Raw genomic sequence first — 19,072 nt, forward strand, 5'->3', positions numbered from 1 at the left:
CACTGCCATCTGAAAAGAGAAGTGTATGGATCTAGTGTATGGATTCTGTGTGTGCTGTCATGCAAAAAAGTAGGTTACCATGTGACTTATTCACAATATCTTGGATTTTGATTACGCCTCCTCCCACATTCCTTTTACTCAATCTTGTCCCCCGACCTCGCTTAGGCCTTTCCACCTGCAGTAATCTGTCCATCTACTTACATATATACAGAACCATCCCCTTAAGCTCACCCTTTTCCTTCCCCCCTTATAGCCCTTTTCTAGCTTACTGCCTGCCCCACTTCTTACCTGCTTTCTGCTCCCTGGTCCATCCATAGGTGAGCAGTAGCCTCACGCTGCTGCTGCCACAAAGCCAGGCTCCCACATTCCATGACTCCTCTGTCATGATGTACTGAGCGCCCAACCCGTGAGCCAGAACAAACCCTTCTTTCCTGAAGATGCTCAGCGAGGTCAGGTCATGGGGACCAGGGTGCATTCATTCAAGCTTCTCTTAATAACGAGCATGCATGTCACACACGCTCACACATGCATCAGAAGGTATGCAAACAGAAAATGGGTGGTTATAGGGCATCCTGCAACATGAAATCTGGATGACATCCACAGATGTGTGTAAATTTAGCAACACACCAGGAACAGCCATTTGGGCCAAATAAGCCATGAAATGTCACAGGCAAATGAAAAGTGAAAGTAGAAACATAACGCTCCAATTAAGGGGACATTGTAGAATAGCGTTCCAGGGAAATCTGCAGTATTGACGAAGCCCTGCACCTCACCTTCCAAGTGCTGGAATTGTAGCTGTGTGCCAACATGCCCACTTTATAGAAAGAGAGCTCTCAGTCAACTAATTCCTTATGGAGACAGACAAATAATTCTGCCTCCAGTGAGAGAAATGAAGACACACACACACACACACACACACACACACACACACACACACACACACATTCCAAACAAAAAAATACGTTCTGAATGTGATCACTGCCTCTCTCTGGAAGCCAGACTCAGTTATTTGAGTCAAGAGCATTTAAATTGTCTGTCAACCAGTTTCAATCCAGGGACACTGCTTTCTGGTAGGCCCATCAATGATTTTTCAGTGGAAACTATAATGCTGTTTTAAATGTGATATTTATAAACTTCTAAAAAACTATAAAATTTAAAAATAAACAAGCCTATAATAATAAAAACACCCCTAACTTGCCACCAGATAACTAATACTCAAACAACAAACAATTCTTTCTTTCTTATTTTGGTTTATCGAGGTAGGGTCTCACTCTAGCCCAGGATGACCGGGAATTCACTATGTAGTCTCAAGCTGGCTTTGAACTCACAACAATACTCTTACCTCTGCCTCCTGAGTTCTGGGATTCAAGGTGTGCACCAACATACCTGGCTTCAAACAACAATCCTCTCAGAGGAGGACAATCTACCTTATGATCACAGACATTTGGAGAATAATAATTACCAACACTAACACTAGCTCACCAAAAACTCTGAAAACTGTAAACTGAGAAAGTAAACCCCTGGGTTATATTAGTTGAAGCAAATACCTTCTTATAGAACATTACTAACATATCAAAGAAATTGTAGGATCTTTCTGTTGTTGTTGTTTTTCAAGGCAGGGTTTCACTCTAGCTCAGGCTGACCTGAAATTCACTGTGTAGTCTCAGCTTGGCTTCGAACTCACAGCGATCCTCCTACCACTGCCTCCCTAGTGCTGGGATTAAAGGCGTGCACCACCACGCCCGGTGTGAATCTTTTAAAAGATACCCATTAAGAACAAGAACAGCAAGAAGTCACATGTCTCCCACCATGAGGGGATGCCACACAGCACATAGCTCTCATGAAATTCCTATCAAGAAAGTATTCCTTAACTGAAACTGTGAGCTAGCGCTCATGGACTGCGACGCTGTGTTAGTTATCTCCTTGTTGTTGGGATGAAACCCCTGACAGCAGTCAGTGCAAGGGAAGAAGGGTTATCTCAGCTTACAGTCCATCCTGGTCGGGAAGGCATGGTGGCCGGGCACATTCAGCATGGTGGGGAAGCAGAGAGTGGCGAATGCTGCTGCTCAGCCCGTTCTCTTCTCTTTGTCCAGTCCAGAACCCTGCTCCATGGCGTGGTGCTGACTTGATCAATTTAATCATGATAATCCCTTATACACAAGTGCAGAGGCTAAACTAACATAGATAATCCCTCACTGGCGATTTTAGGTCCTGTCAAAACACAATGCTTAGTAAATAGTCTAGATGAAGAGAAGATTGGGCTGGAGACATGACCTAGTGCTTAAGGCGGCTTGCCTGCAAAGCCAAAGGATCCAGGTTCAACTCCCCAGGATCCACTTAAGCCAAGGTGGCACATGCTTCTGGAGGCCCTGCCATACTCATTCTCTCTCTCTCTCTCTCTCTCTATCCATCCATCCTATCTATCTATCTATCTATCTATCTATCTATCTATCTATCTATCATCTATCTATCTATCTATCTATCTATCTATCTATCTATCTGCCTCTCTCTCTCTCTCTCTCTCATAAATAAAACTAACATATTAAAAAAGAAAATCTTTAACAAAAGAAAAAGAAAAGATAAGGAAAATGAGAAAATTTTAACTAAAATGGAGAAATAGTATGTCGAAGAGGAGTGCAGAATCAATTTTTAAAAGAAGCAATGCCGGGCGTGGTGGCGCACACCTTTAATCCCAGCACTCGGGAGGCAGAGGTAGGAGGATCTCTGAGAGTTTGAGGCCACCCTGAGACTCCATAGTGAATTCCAGGTCAGCCTGAGCCAGAGTGAGACCCTACCTCGAAAAACCAAAAAAAATAAATAAATAAAAAAATAAAAAAAATAAAAGAAGCAATAAAATCAGCCATAGCTCATCACATCATCCCATTGAAATTTCAGAATACCGAAGAAAATATTTTTTTGATTTTTTAAATATTTTTATTTATCTTCAAGCAGAGACAGAGGGAAGAGAGATACAGAGACACGATAGGCACAGCAAAGCCTCCAGTCTCTGCAAACAAACTCTGGATACATATGCCGTTTTGTGCTTCTCGCTTTACGTGTGTATCGGGGAATTAAACCCAGGCCATCAGGCTTTGCAAGCAAGAACCGTTAGCTGCAGAGCCATCTCTCCAGCCCCCTTCTTGGTTTAAGGTGTGATCACTTCTTCCCACCTGTGCTTACACCATTGTGTCCCTCCATCAGGTCCTCACCAGAGCCCAGCCGATACACGCACCAAGCCTTAAACTCTAGAACTGTGGCTAAATGTGACTTTCTTCTTTGTAAGTTTTTTTTAAATTTATTTTTATTTTTATTAGCATTTTCCATGATTATAAAAAAATATCCCATGTTAATTCCCTCCCTCCCCCCCTTCTTTGTAATTTTCGGCACATGCATATATGTGCATGGTGTGATGGCATTGTGTGCATGTACATGTGTATGCAGGTGCATGCGCCTCATGTGCACACCTGTGGGGGCCAGAGGAGAGCATGGGTGTTGCCCTCTGTCACACTTCCTTCTCGTCTCCTTGAGATGAACTTGCTCACTGAAACTCAAGCTGTCATCGTTTTGGTCAGAGTGGCTGTAGGACCCCCAGTGAGTCTCAGGTCGTCCCCTTCACAGGACTGGGGTCACAGACATGTGTGACCATGCCAAGCTTTTTATGTGGGTGCTGGGGATCAAATTCAGGGGGTCTTAGGTCCTCATGCTGAGTCATTTCCCTGGCCCTCAAACGTCTTTTCTTTATAAAGTTTCCCAGCCTCACATACATCATACTGATGAAAAAAGATTAATGTCATAACAACAATCCCATTAAGCTCTCAGGCCATCTATCATATGTATGGCTTAATGACATCTGTAGGAGGAAAATTCTAGGTGTATTTTGCTGAAACATAATTCAAATTGCCAAAGTGAAGAAATACAGCCTCTTTGTTTTCAAATCTAACTGGAGGCTCACTTTTTTTTTTCTTTGCTTTGCTTTTTTGATAGTGTCTTGCTGTAGCTCAGGCTGACCTGGAATTCACTATATGGTCTCAGGTAGCCTCAAACTCATGGTGTTCCTCTTACTTCTGCCTCCCAAGTGCTGGGATTAAAGGCATGTGCCACCATACCCATCTCAGACTCAACATTTTTTTTAAAATTTTTTATTTATTTATTTGAGAGCGACAGACACAGAGAGAAAGACAGATAGAGGGAGAGAGAGAATGGGCACTCCAGGGCTTCCAGCCTCTGCAAACGAACTCCAGACGCGTGTGCCCCCTTGTGCATCTGGCTAACGTGGGACCTGGGGAACCGAGCCTCGAACCGGGGTCCTGAGGCTTCACAGGCAAGCGCTTAACCGCTAAGCCATCTCTCCAGCCCAGAGTCAACATTTTTGAGGAGAAAAATTGGGAAGCTTTGATGAAGGATCCTATAAACTGGTTATAGGTAAGAGCTGTCTTATGTAGAACATTCTATAAGGAATCTAAGGCTATTTTCAAGATGACTGGGGAGAGGAAATAGCCAGTTCTTCCCGAAGTGATTTGATTCTGGGAAATTCTGAAACATCAGGACCATGGTTAGGAGCAAGGATGTAGGGTCAGTGACAGTCTCCCTCCAGGTCTATGGGTTGTCTAGGGTGGTAGAGGAAGCATCAATTCTCTTAGCTTCTATTCATGCTTAAAGTATTGTCTACTAACTTATTTGAAGCCACATATATACTATGGTTATTTTTTCCAGCTTCCAAATGTCTGATAGAAACAAAATGATTAATACCTGGTAAAACCACAGCATTGGTTTCCAGACTTAGAGCCACTCAATTTGAAAAAAAGCAGACTGGAGATCTTGGAAACTAAAACTGGGTCCCCAGCTCCCTGGGGTAGTCAAGAATATTCAAGTGTGAATACCTGCGGCATTAATCTGATATACATTCATCTCTCTAAGACTTGAGAGTATTTCTTATTCACTCTTGGGATAAGCCAGGAGGGTTACAGAGAATCACAGTTAAGTCGTAGCAAGTTCAGCCAGCGGTTAGACCCAGTGCTCCTGTGTTTCCAGATATAGTGTTTCTCTACCAGACAATCGCAAACTCATCTTTGGACTTTGTATTCAGATTCTAATTCTTCCTGTGCCCATAGAAAAGGAAATTAGAAGCAATTTTCATTGCTACGGAAGATCACAAATGACATGTTTAATGGGCTACATCAATTCTCCTGCTAACAGTGTGTCGTCCTGGACAGCCTCTGTGATGGTGACGTTTCTCAGCATACCACACTCATCCAAAACATGAATGACATTCTAGTTGGACTTGGGGAACAGGAAAGTAGCAAGTACCTAAAATCCCTTTGCAATACATATCAATTGACCTGAGATAAAAGGAGGATGTTCTGTAGGTTTGGGGGCCTACCTCACTGCTTAAGTTTCCAGGGGTGTAGTGAGATAAGATACAAGATAAGCAGCTATCCCCTGGGCCGGGGAGACGTGGGGCTGTGCCTTGTTCCTCTTAGCCTTGAGTGACAAGTCTCCTATGTGTTGAAATTTCTTAGACTGTGGAGGTGACACGTACCAAAGTGTGGTCAAGACGTATCAGTCAACTTACTGCCATCTATGAAGATACTAGTTTGGAATAGCCCTGAGGAATAAAAGGCCATGAGCTGGGCCAGGCTGGGGGAATATTCTGACCCCTGAGCTTTTTTTTTTTTTAAAGAAGAGAAAATAATTTTAATTAATGTTATTTGCACAATAGGTATCACTCAGAAGTATTCTTATTGTCTGTAACATAAAGAGCTAGAGTCTTCAGACAAAATTAAACACTAATTGAAAATATATATTATACATTTGCAGTTATTTGAAATCATTCAATAATTTTGTAGTGCGTTAATGGAGTGGGATAGAGATAAAAGGCAGTCCACATTCATATTCATGATAAATTTACTTTGTCAGTCAGTTTTAATCCTTGCTTATGTTCTTAGTATAGCCATTGTGATAAGACCTAAGATATAAGCAGCCACTAATTTTTGATTCACACTTAAATGGAGGTAGAGAGGCACCAGCGATTCCATATCCCCCAGTGTAGGCAACATCAGGGCCGCAATGCACACCACTCCCAGGAAGACAGTTAATAAACTAGGACCTGAAGAGACACTTCTGTTTGATATGCTTTCTGTCAAATGTTCCTTTATCCTTTCTTCCTCTTCTTCCTTTTGTTGTTCTTTTGCAGATGGGAGAAGAGTGGCAATAACCTCTTTCCTTCCTAAAGCCTTCCTCTGGCTTTGCTCGGAAACTTGGAGATGAAATTTGTCGATTACACCATAGCGACAGGATGAATGACAATATCAACACAACACTGAGGCTTTACTGCACCCGCAGCATCGATGACGATGTACTTATTTGGAGTAGTACACAAAACTTTGAACTTTAAGGCAAATTCATAGGTATTATACACAGTCAACATTTGCTTGTGTTTTGACTGATCATCTGTGTAAAAGATGAGCTCAGTGGGAAACACAAAAACAGGAAGATTTCCTTCCACTAACTCTGGTTGTCTTTTTTGTTGCATTGGCACTGAATCTTCCTTGCTGCAGCTTCTGTCTTTACAGTCTCAAATTTATTTTGGATTTTCTTCGATTCAGTTAAAAGCTCCAAAACATTTTGGCAATCTCGGCAACACCGGCTCCTCAGATAGCCCTAAGCTTTTTTTTTAAATTTTTTTGTTCATTTTTATTTATGTATTTGAGTGTGACAGAGAGAGAGAGAGAGAGAGAGAGAATGGGTGCGCCAGGGCTTCCAGCCACTGCTAACAAACTCCAGATGCATGTGCCCCCTTGTGCATCAGGCTAACGTGGGTCCTGGGGAATCGAGCCTCAAGCTGGGGTCCTTAGGCTTCACAGGCAAGCACTTAACCGCTAAGCCATCTCTCCAGCCCCCACTGAGCTTTTTGACAGCAGTATCTGGGGAAACTTAGATGGTGCTCAGAGCCACAAAAGTCCTCGGTAAGAGAATGACTCTGAAGGCTTTGAGGTAAAGTCATACTATCTTCTATAAACCATTAGTCTTGAGGCATTCTATCAGCCTTAGGTTGGCATTCATAAGATTATTATTCATGTAAGTATCTTTCCATGATGCCTATGAAGAGTGCAGGTGGAGAGATTGTCCACCTGTTGAAATTGAGGGCCATTGTTTTTCATCCTCAGTGCCTGGCATACAGTTGGGAAACATTGCTTTTCACTTCATTTTTTCCCTGTATTTATATGTATTTATGTATTTTTACTATTAGTTGGGGTATGGGTTAGGAGTTCTCCATCTGAACACTACTACCATGACATTTCTTTCCAAAACCACCTAGAAGATTGTTCTATTCCATCAATTTCAAAGGCAAAGTCAACAGATATGCTTCGATTCTTTCAGGAGAAATTACAGTAGTGGCTAAAATGGTCATATTGCAGCTCAGTGTTCAGGCCTTGATGTTGGGCACAGGCAATACATTTGAAACAAATTCCTAAACTTGGCTATGTTCAGAGGTTGCTCAAAATGCAGATCTCTAAACCTCAGCCCAGGTCTGGAGAATCAGAACATAGGATGCTGGCGTCCATGAAAATGTATTATTATCAATCTCTTTCGATAATTCAGATGCAGCATATAGAAAATATTGCTAGCACATAAATCTCAAACACTTGGTAAAAGATTCTCAAATAATGCAACTTTCATTATAATCTATTTTATAACAACTATCCCTAAATTTATTTAAGGCCTCTTTCCCATGATATCCTGTGTGGGTTCCCATATTAATCTATTCCCATTTTCGAAATACTATGAGAAATTGCATCCCCAAAACACATTGCATAACTTGGAAATCAGTACATAATTTGCATTTTGTTTCCTTCCTTTGAAATATACTACCTTTAAAGTTTTCTCTACACATGTAAATCAACAAGTGAACTTAGGCATGAAAATAATTCACCACAATTACTGAGACAGAATGGGATATGACAGCAGAAAGGGAAGGAGAAATGTTAACCAAGAAATCCAGAGGAACTACTGGATAGATAAAGTAATCAAAAGAAACAGTTGTAATGCCAACGTGTCTCAGAGAGGCGACAGAATAGCACATGGGAGAAGTGACCAGAAGGATTTGTTTCCTGGGATTGTATTAAGGAAGATTAACGAAACTGAGAATATCAGAATTTTTGCTATGGTAGCATTTCAGAGGAGATAGGAAAACCAAGAATACATAGGTGGGGTTGGTACTTAGTGAAAGGAAGCTAGGACCAAAGGAAAAAAAATAAAGGCAAAAAAGAGACAATCTCATTCCCCTTGCCTTTTTGTTCCCAGGGCTCAGAACTTCCCATTTTTGTCATGATCTCTCTCATAGCCTCTGTGCTTAGCACAGCTATTGCCTAAAATGTCACCCATTGGCAATGCTCTGTTCTTTGCACTGTTACCAGCTTCATTCGGATGTCAATTCCCCCACCTAGAAGCTCACAATGGCATTCTTGCTTCGAATTCACATTCCCCTGTCATAGGCTAAATTTCTTCTGGACCCCAGGGGAGATGTGGTAGAGGTGGCACATCTCATTGCAAGCATTAGGCTGTCTTTTCTCGTGTTGAGTGATCTTGGCTTTCCCAAGTATTCTCTGTATCTGTAAAATAAAGCAGATTCTCCAACCAAGGATGGGAGCAACTTTGATTAAAGGATATACGTGGGAGCTTGACAGAAGACCCACTGGACTCGTGCAGCGCAGGGAACGCCAGGGGCTTCTCTCTGGGTACTAATTGTCATGACTAGGAGGTGCTGACTTGGTTCCCTGTGCCAGTTTTGAGCTCTCTTCTACTAAGATACTAAGAGGGCCTCATGTCTAATCAGAGGGCAGTTGGTTACCTACAAAGACTGTGCCACTGTTGCACAATCGTACAGTTCTTATCAGGCCGGTGTATTGTATGGTTTGCCGGATCTCTTGCTTATCCTTGCTGTTGGTGACGTTTGTCACCCAGTAGCTCCCATTGCACTTTCCAGCACCATGAGGGTTTGCCAGGCGAGGACTGGATTTCTTCTCATTTCCCATAGCATCGCTCTGGTTCAGAAATGGAAGCCTGTGGTGTCCTTCCAGGCTGGCATCTTGATTTTGAGCTCCCAGACTGTGAGACAAGGCATTGTTCTTATTTATGTCCCCCACAATCTTTGATATTTTGTTATGGACATCCCAGTAAGCTGATGCAAACCCCCCACCCCCGCGCTGAAGGTGGGTGGGACTTTTTTAAATACAGCGCACAGCCCGTGACTCTCCTCAAATCATAATGACTCTACACAAAGATTAATCACTCTGGTCTTTGGAGACATTGTCTCTGGACAAACCACATTCTGCTCCCAGAATTCAATGAAACACGACTCCTCCTGGGCATGGTGGTGCACACCTTTAATCTCAGCACTCAAGAGGCAGAGGTAGGAAGATCATCATGAGTTCAAGGCCACCCTGAGGCTACATAGTGAATTCCAGGTCACCCTGGGCTAGAGTGAAACCCAACCTCAAAAATAACCAAAAAGCCAAACAGTGATCCAGAGGCTCCTAAGAGCTCATCACTGAAGTAGACACAGCTCAGAGAACTTTGTGGATGCAGGGGCCGAAAGACTGTAAGAGCCGCAGGTTGGGACATCACGCCCGGAGGGACTGCCTCCCCACAACACCTGACTGCTGCTCTCACAACCTATAGCCCACAACCCCATGGGGAGTACTTGCATCCCACTAGGTGAGCCCCCAGTGGAAGGGGGCAGGGATGAGGGAAAGAATGGTACCAACTCATGAAGTATCCATATTAAGTAGGTCTATAATTAATAAAGAAAGAACAAATGGAAGAACAAAAAAACATGACTCCCATGATTCCTTACCATTACTACACAAACTGACCACTCGTGTGACAGATACTGACAGGAACATGCTTTGAGAGATGTGCCCATAGGTGATTTTATGTTAATGGAAACATCACTTAGGGTAATACCATGAAGAGAAGCTATGACCACGAGATGTGGACAGCTGGAGCTGGAGCTGATGAACACACCACACGTTTGCTACACAGTCATCTCTTTTTCTAGCAAGTACAAGGACTGAATGCGTGGTACAGTAAATACATAGACCAGTGACATCGTCATTCACGACCACAGTCATGTATTAAGTACTACATGACATGCAGATGCTGCACTGTTGCGTGGCAGGCAATGCAGCAGATCAGTTTGCAGCCCCACCAATGCAAACATCTCGGCCACTGAGAAGTTGCGGTGACTGTAGTCAGCGACCGGATGGAAGGAAGGTTTCGGCTTCACTATGGTCTCATGGGACAGTTAACATGTCGCCCACCACACAGTGCAGGTTCAAACGTCATGTTAGGTGTGGCTGTCATCTCTTATTTTTGTTCTAGTCACAGTGTATTTGAAGCGACTCTGTTTGAAATATAGAGATCTGATAATTTGCTTCTTTTCTCCAAACACACTAATAGGAATAGCAAGAGAAGCCGCTGGTGGTGTTTACCCCGCAGAAGCGTTTGGTGCAGCCTCTGAGGCAGTGGAGGTGCAGAAGAATAAAAATGACCTTGATCATTTTGTGCTGTGGAGGTTTGGAGGTTTGATTCGGGTGTCCCCCATGAACTTAGGTGCTCTGAATGCTAGGTTCCCAGCTGATGGAGATTTGGGAATTAATGCCTCCTGGAGGTGGTGTATTGTTGGGGGTGGGCTTATGGGTGTTATAGCCAGTTTCCCCATGCCAGAGTTTGGCACACTCTCCTGTTGCTATTGTCCACCTGATGTTGGCCAGAAGGTGATGTCCACCCTCGGCTCATGCCATTGTTTCCCCCTGCCATCAGGGAGTGCTTCCCCTCGAGCCTGTAAGCCAAAATAATCCTCTTTTCCCCCACAAGCTGCTCTTGATTTCTACCAGCAATGCGAACCTGACTGCAACAAGTACTAACTTCCACTTTCTGTTTGCGCTTGAATCTTCCAGACACATAAGGAATTGAAGTGCATTGTTTCAGTATCTTAACTTGCCCGGCTTCAAGTCCCATCGCTTGATCCATTTCTTAAATAAGATTTCAACCTCCTGTAACAGCCTGGCCAGCACAGTAGTGAAGCGGCAGGTTAGATATGCTGCCAGTATGACTCCAGTGAGGGTTTATTAGCGATATGTTAGTACTTCGCATCTCTGTAACGTAACTGTTTCTGAGCCCACAGGGCTTGTCTTCTACAATTATCAAACTACCACCTAATACCTACATCTACCACGGCCAAAATCACCACAACGTATGCTAGGCTTCCCTGATACCTGTCTTCTTAGATATGCTGATCTCCTGCCTAGATCTGTAGCCACTCTTTCATCAGTATTTACACACCTCAGTTCACCTAGGACCTCACCTTGGATTGAGAGTCTTTATTCATTCTGATTGGTAGAGAATCTCACTTGACACTTGCCCCACAAACAATGCCATGCTTTCAATTCAGACCTGTTAGCATGCAAATATTTTCTTGGGAAATCTCTGGAAACAACCCCTGGGTCTTACAATGCAATAGAGGCATTGCTTACGTGCTGTTCTGTCACTTACATCTTATAAGCTTCAGAATGCATTGAGAAAGTGCTCACTTCTCACCCTCTGGATTGGCAACAACCACCCTGGTGTCTGCCACCACCACCCTGCACCTGTGTAACTGCCATGGGTTCCCAGTTGGTCTATCTTAACACAGAATATCCTAGGCTGTGAAATACACACACACACACGTATATGTATATATTCACACACACATTCATTCAAAGGTAAACATGACTCCTTATTCTGGATGCTGGAAAATCCAATAGCATGGTGGTAGTGTTTGACCAGGATCTCTGGGCTGACTCACACAAGGCAGGACAAATGACTGTGTACATGACCAAAAAAGGTGGGCCAAACGCAGCCTCCTTATCAGAAACCCATTTCCATGATAACTAAACAGCTACCATGATAATTCCATTAACCAATTTATGAAGACACAGTCCTCTGCACTAGCCATGTCTCAGCAATGTTATAACAGGACCTAATTTCACCACAAAACTTGGAAGTTACAGCAGTACCTGTCCTTCTCCCCAGTTCTTCACTCTTATTGTCAACACAGTACACAGTTACTCTCACCGTTGCTCTGCTCTGGACAGTCCACTTGAAATATCAAACTCCCTGTACAACGACCCAATGGACTCATGGGGCCGGTCTGTCCCCAGCACCACCTGCTCTTTCTGTGACTGCATTTCCCCTGCCCCCCCTCATCCAGTGCACTCTTGTAGCACGAGCTTCCTTCCCACTCCTCAAATAGAACACTTTTCAAGGTCAAGGTCTCCCTGGAGGGCTGTCCTGTGGTGCTCTTGCTAGAACTTCCTCCTGACTTCCCTCGGACACTTTCCTCATTAGTTAAACTAACGGAGGGTTTAACCATTTGCCGGCTACACCTTTGATGGTCTCTGCTTTACCTTTCCTTGCTAGCAGCTGTCAGGAGCCATGCAGCTCATGGTATATGGGCATTGCTCAGAGTCTACTTTCCCCTCTGGAATATGAAAATGGAAATGATGATCTTTCCTGTCTTGTTTAAAGGTCCAGTTTTCCCCCCAAAAAAAAACATTGGTTTGTGCATATGTAGTAGGGACTCAATAAATGAATTAATGATGGTGCTTAACCCTTACTGCATATCTGCCTGGACTATTGGTCCTTTCTTTTCTGGTTGAGTCAATCATCTCATGTTTTGTTGTTGCCATCAACAACGTATGACAGAGGAAGCTAAGGACTCTCTTGTGTGGGACTTGTCCATCTGAATCTCCCAAAGCTAGCTCTAGAAGGGGATGACATATGCTCTGTTTTCTCTACCACGAATTCTGTCACAGTATTAGCCACTCTGGGATGTAGGACATTTCTGTGTGTGGGGAGGTAAAATAAATTTTTAAATCCATTCTAGGCTCTGTTGGCTTCCAAAAGGATTTTCGAACATGGTAGAAAATCTTAGAACTGTGTTCAAAGATTACCCAAAGAGTGAAAAGAAACGATAGGATATAATATATCAGATTATACAAACAAGGCCTACTTCTGTTTAAAATATTCAGTATGTAGTGAACACATTCTCTCTTGTTTTGTATTCATGAAGGAGGGGATAAGAAATATCCTCCATGTGACAACCTTTTACAGACAGTGTGTTTTGGCAAATAATCTTTCCTAGAATTTAAGTACTATGTCCTGCCAACTACCTGACATTCTTTGGTAACTAGTAATAGAACTGAAAACTAGTAATAGAACTGAAAACAAACATCTAGTTGATTAAGGAAAATCACTGATTCATGCTCTTTATCACCAGAGTAGAAGAGTACTTACATACTGATCATTGGAACAGAATGCAGTTTTTAAAAAATCATTTTATTCATTCATGTATTTATTAGAGATAGAGGAAGGGAGGGTGGGAGGGAGGGAGAGAGGGAGGGAGAGAGAGAGAGAGAGAGAGAGAGGGTGCACCTGGGCCTCTAGCTATTGCAAATGAATTCCAAATGCATGTACCACAATGTACATCTGGCTAACGTAAGACCTGGAGAATCAAACCTGGACCCTTAGGCTTCGCAGGCAAGTGCCTTAACTGCCAAGCCATTTCTCTAGCCCTAGAATGCAGTTTTTGCAGTTTCCTGGTAAGGCAAATGAATAGAGAGCAGAGCACACCAGTTGGTTGTCTTCCCAGCGTTGGTTTTCTTTTCTTTTCTTCTTCATAGTTCTCAGTCTTTCGCTTGAATTCTACGCACAGCATTCTCCATGCATCACTATAACTTGCCCCGTGTCTTTTCTCCACAGAAGTGCCTTGGAAGGAAGAGCCCATGGACACAGTTGTGCTCCTGCATCGTTGGGCTTTTAGTTTGGTCTGCATCATGAAGCATCCCAAAAGAAATAGAGAAAATGTGAACATCACACGAGTAATTCCTCAAGTTCCCTCCTCAGGCTGTTCTGAAGTGACCCGTGTCCCTCAATAGCTACTGTTCTCATCAGTACGTTACCTGGTACGGTGCTCCCAGTTCTAACAAGCTCCCTGTCTCTGTTTTCTTCTGGGCCAGCATTAGGGGTAGCTCCACTTTTATCCATTCCAAGATCCTGTGCTGTGCCAAACAGGTCAATGAAGCCCCCTCTACACTTTGTAATTTGGACGACACAAAAGCAAACACATTTCACATCAAATTGTCCTAATGTAGAAATATGTGTTCTGTTTGTTTTCAAAACAAGTACAGGCATCTTCACCTTGCTTATGTAGACTATTTGCTTTGGAAAGTTACTATGTCAAGTTAGCACCAGACATGGATTCCAACTAGGTAAAAGCCATTAGAACGTGTCATTCCTCCTGGCCATAGTGAGTATTGGAAGGATGTTGGTCATATAAACTAACCTAGTCTAATTGTGGCGAAATTTTAAAACCTATCTGGGAACCTCTATGCATGAGTATTTCCTTTCTCAATGAATAAATCGACTATAAACTAGCTCAAATATTGTTAGTAGACATGCTACAAACATATGAATCATCCTTATTATACCCAATGAAAGGGCCAGAGAAGAGAGCAAAAGAAGAAATGAGTTCCTGGACGAAGCTTTCAGTGAGTCTTGAGGCCTTTCTCCCTGGGTTTTCCAGATATAATTCAGTTTTAGTCTTGTTTTGGCCAGTGTCAATTTCCTTTTCTCTGCTTGAGTCATAAGTTTGAACTGATACATGTTTACACAGAAAATTAACTGTAATGATTTCCTACAAGTTTGCCAGCTTAGTGAAATAAACCAGGAAGATGAAACTCACTAATAGTGATCTTTCCCTTGTAACAACCTGATGAGTTATTTATTTATAATGGCCCATGGGGCCCATGTCAGCTAGCTCATGCAGCCACTCTGAAAAACCCCTTGTAAATATCCAATTAATAATGTCTCAAAGCCCCTTGCAAACTTGCCCTTGACCTGATGTCATCTCTGGCACAGTTGCCTTGTAAACAAATGATCAGTTCCAAACAGCTTTTAGGAAAGTTGTTATTTGCAAAGACTCTATAGAAAGGTGGTAGCCTGTAAAATAACCTTGAGAATATCTTGAGAATGTTGTTATTCTTTGAAAAAAGATAGCAAAGGATAAAGAAAATGCTCCAATCAATGTAGACAGTGACTTAAACCCAAAGGAAATATGTTAAGCAGCATTCAATCTCAGAAGTGTATTTGTCAAGGGATTATAGAGTTTTGAACTTACCAGGACCAATTTCAGGCAAAGTATAATTGTGTATTCAACCTCCTGAAAGAACAGAGGCAGAAGAAATGCTTCTGAGGTGTTAAAACCTTGTCAGACGAAAAGAGAATCTAAAATAAAGAATAATACTTTTGTTGCCACTTTCCATAGTGAAACCTGATATTTCCTGTGTGGATAGTCTGTTGTGGATAAGTATAGTAAAGGAATGTTGATAACAATTTCTAGTGGATTTGATATCACTCAAGTATATATAATTAATGGTAGGTAGAATTCCATAAGACATTATATGACTACATTCTCATCTATTATTCAACAAATATCACTGAGTACCTTTTTATGTGTCTTGTGTTTTACATGCTGAGAACATCAAAGTCAACAAACAGGAAAGGTATGTGCCTAGAGGAACTCATGTTTTAAAGGTACCAGAAAATAAACCACATAAGTAAGGAAAATAGACACACTGTTAATGCTACGTGATAGAAGGTGTGTGTGTGGGGGGATAAGCATTGGAGAAAGAATGGTCAAAGCAGAATGGAGGTTATTTTAAATTTTTACACAGGGCATCCAGGAATGACTTTATTGAGAAAGTGATTCTCTGATAAAATACTTGAAAAAATTAGGTATAAACCATGAGCAACTTTCAGAGTTAAATTCCAGTCAGAGGGGATATCATATGGAAAGGTCCTGAGGCAGGAGCTCGTGCAGGAACCTTCAGGAACATCAAGAAATGCGCGTGGCTGCAATGTAGTGAATGGGACATAGGTAGATGAGAGTAGTTCCTTGAGCAGTAGAGGTAAATTGAATACGTCGTAAAGGGGATCGCTCTAAGATGGAACGTTATTGGAGTGACATTATGTTTCACATTCTTTTTAAAACAATAAACATGGGGCTGGAGAGATGGCTTAGCGGTTAAGCGCTTGCCTGTGAAGCCTAAGGACCCTGGTTCGAGGCTCGATTCCCCAGGACCCACGTTAGCCAGATGCACAAGGGGCGCACACGTCTGGAGTTCGTTTGCAGTGGCTGGAAGCCCTGGAGCGTCCATTCTCTCTCTCTTTCTCTCTGCCTCTTTCTCTCTCTGTCTGTTGCTCTCAAATAAATACGAATAAACAAAAACAACAACAACAAAACAATAAATATGGAACACTTCACAGATTTGTGAAGGGGCCATGGTAATCTTTGTGTCATTCCAATTTTAGTATATGTGCTGCCAAAGTGAGCATTCACATTCATCTTCAAATTAGTCATAAAGTACAAAATGTAAAGTTCTAGTTATATTACTTTCATATAATTAATAATAATAATTGCTGTTATAAAAGTTATAACAGATTTTAAAAATCAACTCTTCCAAGTGAAAGTTTTCAGTTTCAATTTAAACAGACACTTGCATCAGCTTGTTCAACCCCGAAGTTGCATTTCACAGAACACTTTGCTAGTAGGTTAGTCTACATTCCCAGCACTTGGCTCTGTTCTCTCCTGTATCTCAGGAGCTGGAAGCCTGGATATGATATTCCCTGGGCTCCTTCTCCACAGGGTTTGGATGAAATCTGCATTCCATCATGCTTTCCTAGGAGATATGGAAGGCAAGGAGGGGTCACATCCAGAATTTCTGCCTCCAGAGGCAATAGTCATAACTCTGCTGTGACTGTACCACTTGACCACCTCGGAGTAGGGCTGCCTGGGGATGGCAGTTGTTTTGCTGCAGCATCTCGACCTCTGGGTGGCAGCAGCAACCTGCTGAGCTTGGCTGGCACCTGCAATGCTGCCAGCTGGCAGCCGCGGCACTCCTGACCTCCCTGTGGCACCAGGGCACCTAGCTCACTGCTGCTCAATACCTACAAGGACTGGCTCCTGCATGATGTAGTATTTCAAGTCACACGGGTACAAAGCCTTTGAGAATGGCGACTCTTGTCCCCTGACCTGGTATTAACCCTCAGAGAGGAACTTCTCTGGATTTCAAGGAGAACTGGAAGGTAGAGGCGGGCAGCTGCTTGTTAACATCTTGGTTGATTGAAGTAAAAAGCCTACCGCAGGTAAAAATGTGGGAGATCAAGTTTGCTACGGCTCTACTATCTTATGGTAGGAAACAGAACACGAAGAGCTATGGGGTATGCTAACTACTCCTTTTTTAGATAAAAATTTAAAAAAGCTTTATTGAAAATTTTACATCATCTCCTTCTACCACCCCCCTTTGTCCTCTTTTCCCGTGCCCTCTACTGAATTAGAGTTAAATGGGGCTGGAGAGATGGCTTAGCGGTTAAGTGCTTGCCTGTGAAGCCTCCTCCTATGGAGGGGCTGCAAACCCAATCAGAAAGCAGCTGGTTACTCCCGTGACATTCATGCCACTATTGCAAGAGTGAGATAGTGAGGAAGACAGACTTGGGGCTTGGCGGAGGGAAAAATTGAGTTACTGCCTAGGTCAGTCTCCAAAAAGGGTCTGGAATGTATTTTTCTACTCGTGAGAACTGGTATCCTAATTCAGTTAGGCTATTGTAAAATGGAGAGTGATTTTTTTTTCTCTTAATTGTCTGACTTCAGAAACATCTAGAATATTAGCAATATTAATTACATCTTGGAATTATTGACTCCATGCCAGGCACTAGCTTATTGAGTACCCTTAACAGCTCTAGGAATGAGTCACTATTATGGGCTTACAAACCTATGAGTTTGTACAAATCTGAATTTATGAAAGGCAAATTACCAGCTAAAAATCATACAAGTAGTAATGACAGCACTGGTACTTTGTTTAGCACTAGGCCTTTATTTTTCAAAAAAACTTCTATTTATTTATTTGAGAGAGAGAAATCAGCAGAGGCGGGTAGAGAATGGGTGCACTATAGGCTCAAGCCACTGCAAATAACTCAGACGTGTGCACCCCCTTGTGCATCTGGGTCCTGGGGAATTGAACCTGGGTCCTTTGGCTTTGCAGACAAAAGCCTTAACCACTAAGCCAACCAACCCTCCAGCCCCTCAGCTATTATTATTTTATTTTGGTTTTCTGAGGCAGGGTCTCGCTCTAGCTCAGATGTACCTGGAATTTACTATGTAATCTCAGGGTGGCCTCGAACTCACAGTGATCCTTCTACCTCTGCCTCCCGAGTACTGGGATTAAAGGCGTGCACCACCACACTGGGCTTCCGTTGTTATTTTTAAATAATAAAAATAAATAAATGAATAAATTTTATTTATTTGTAAGGGGAGAGAGGAGGAAATATGACTAAATACGGGCACTCCAGGGCTTCCTGCCACTGCAAATGAACTCCAGACACATGTGCCAACTTGTGCATCTGGCTTTATGTAGGCACTGGGGAATCAAACCCCGGATGTCAGGCTTTAGTAGCAAGTGCCTTTAACCACTGAGCCATCTCCCCAGCCCAGTTATTGTGATTTTGCTGAGAATCAGAAATGACTGGAAGAATGTAAAAAAAAAAAAAAAAGATGGAAAGAACGTCCACAGTGGAAATATTGGCTGCAGGTGAGGGAGAGACAGGAGACAAGGAAAAACTTTAAACATTTTATAAAGCAATCCTTCCACTCAGCTACTTCCGGGAACAAAAATCACTTCGTTCAGACTGACAATTCAAAAGGTAATTATTAGTCTTAAATTCTTGCCACGGAGCTTCAGTTCGCTGTGATAATCCTTCTGGACTTGGATTTCACTGTTGATGAAGCAAGACTGTGTTTGACTTTGCTTGGAAACCTTAAAACCGCAACAAAATAAATTCTCCCGATGCTACCAGGCAACACCCGGGTCCCTTACGCCGGGAGAAGGGCTCTGGAAGGACGCAAACGGATGCGTCCTGCACGCGGTGCAGCTGCCAGCACCCATGCGTTTTAAGGTGAGCAGCGTACTCTCGA

The 19,072-nt window shown here is 42.7% G+C and overlaps 2 pseudogenes; both read right to left on the reverse strand.

Moving 5' to 3' along the window:
- Positions 1–5,792: 5,792 nt before the first annotated feature.
- On the reverse strand, positions 5,793–6,638 carry LOC123463566 (annotated as a pseudogene).
- Positions 6,639–16,346: 9,708 nt separating this feature from the next.
- Positions 16,347–16,437, reverse strand: LOC123463816 (annotated as a pseudogene).
- Positions 16,438–19,072: the final 2,635 nt, after the last annotated feature.

This window comes from Jaculus jaculus, chromosome 9 (assembly GCF_020740685.1).
Source record: "Jaculus jaculus isolate mJacJac1 chromosome 9, mJacJac1.mat.Y.cur, whole genome shotgun sequence".
Taxonomy (NCBI): Eukaryota; Metazoa; Chordata; class Mammalia; order Rodentia; family Dipodidae; genus Jaculus; species Jaculus jaculus.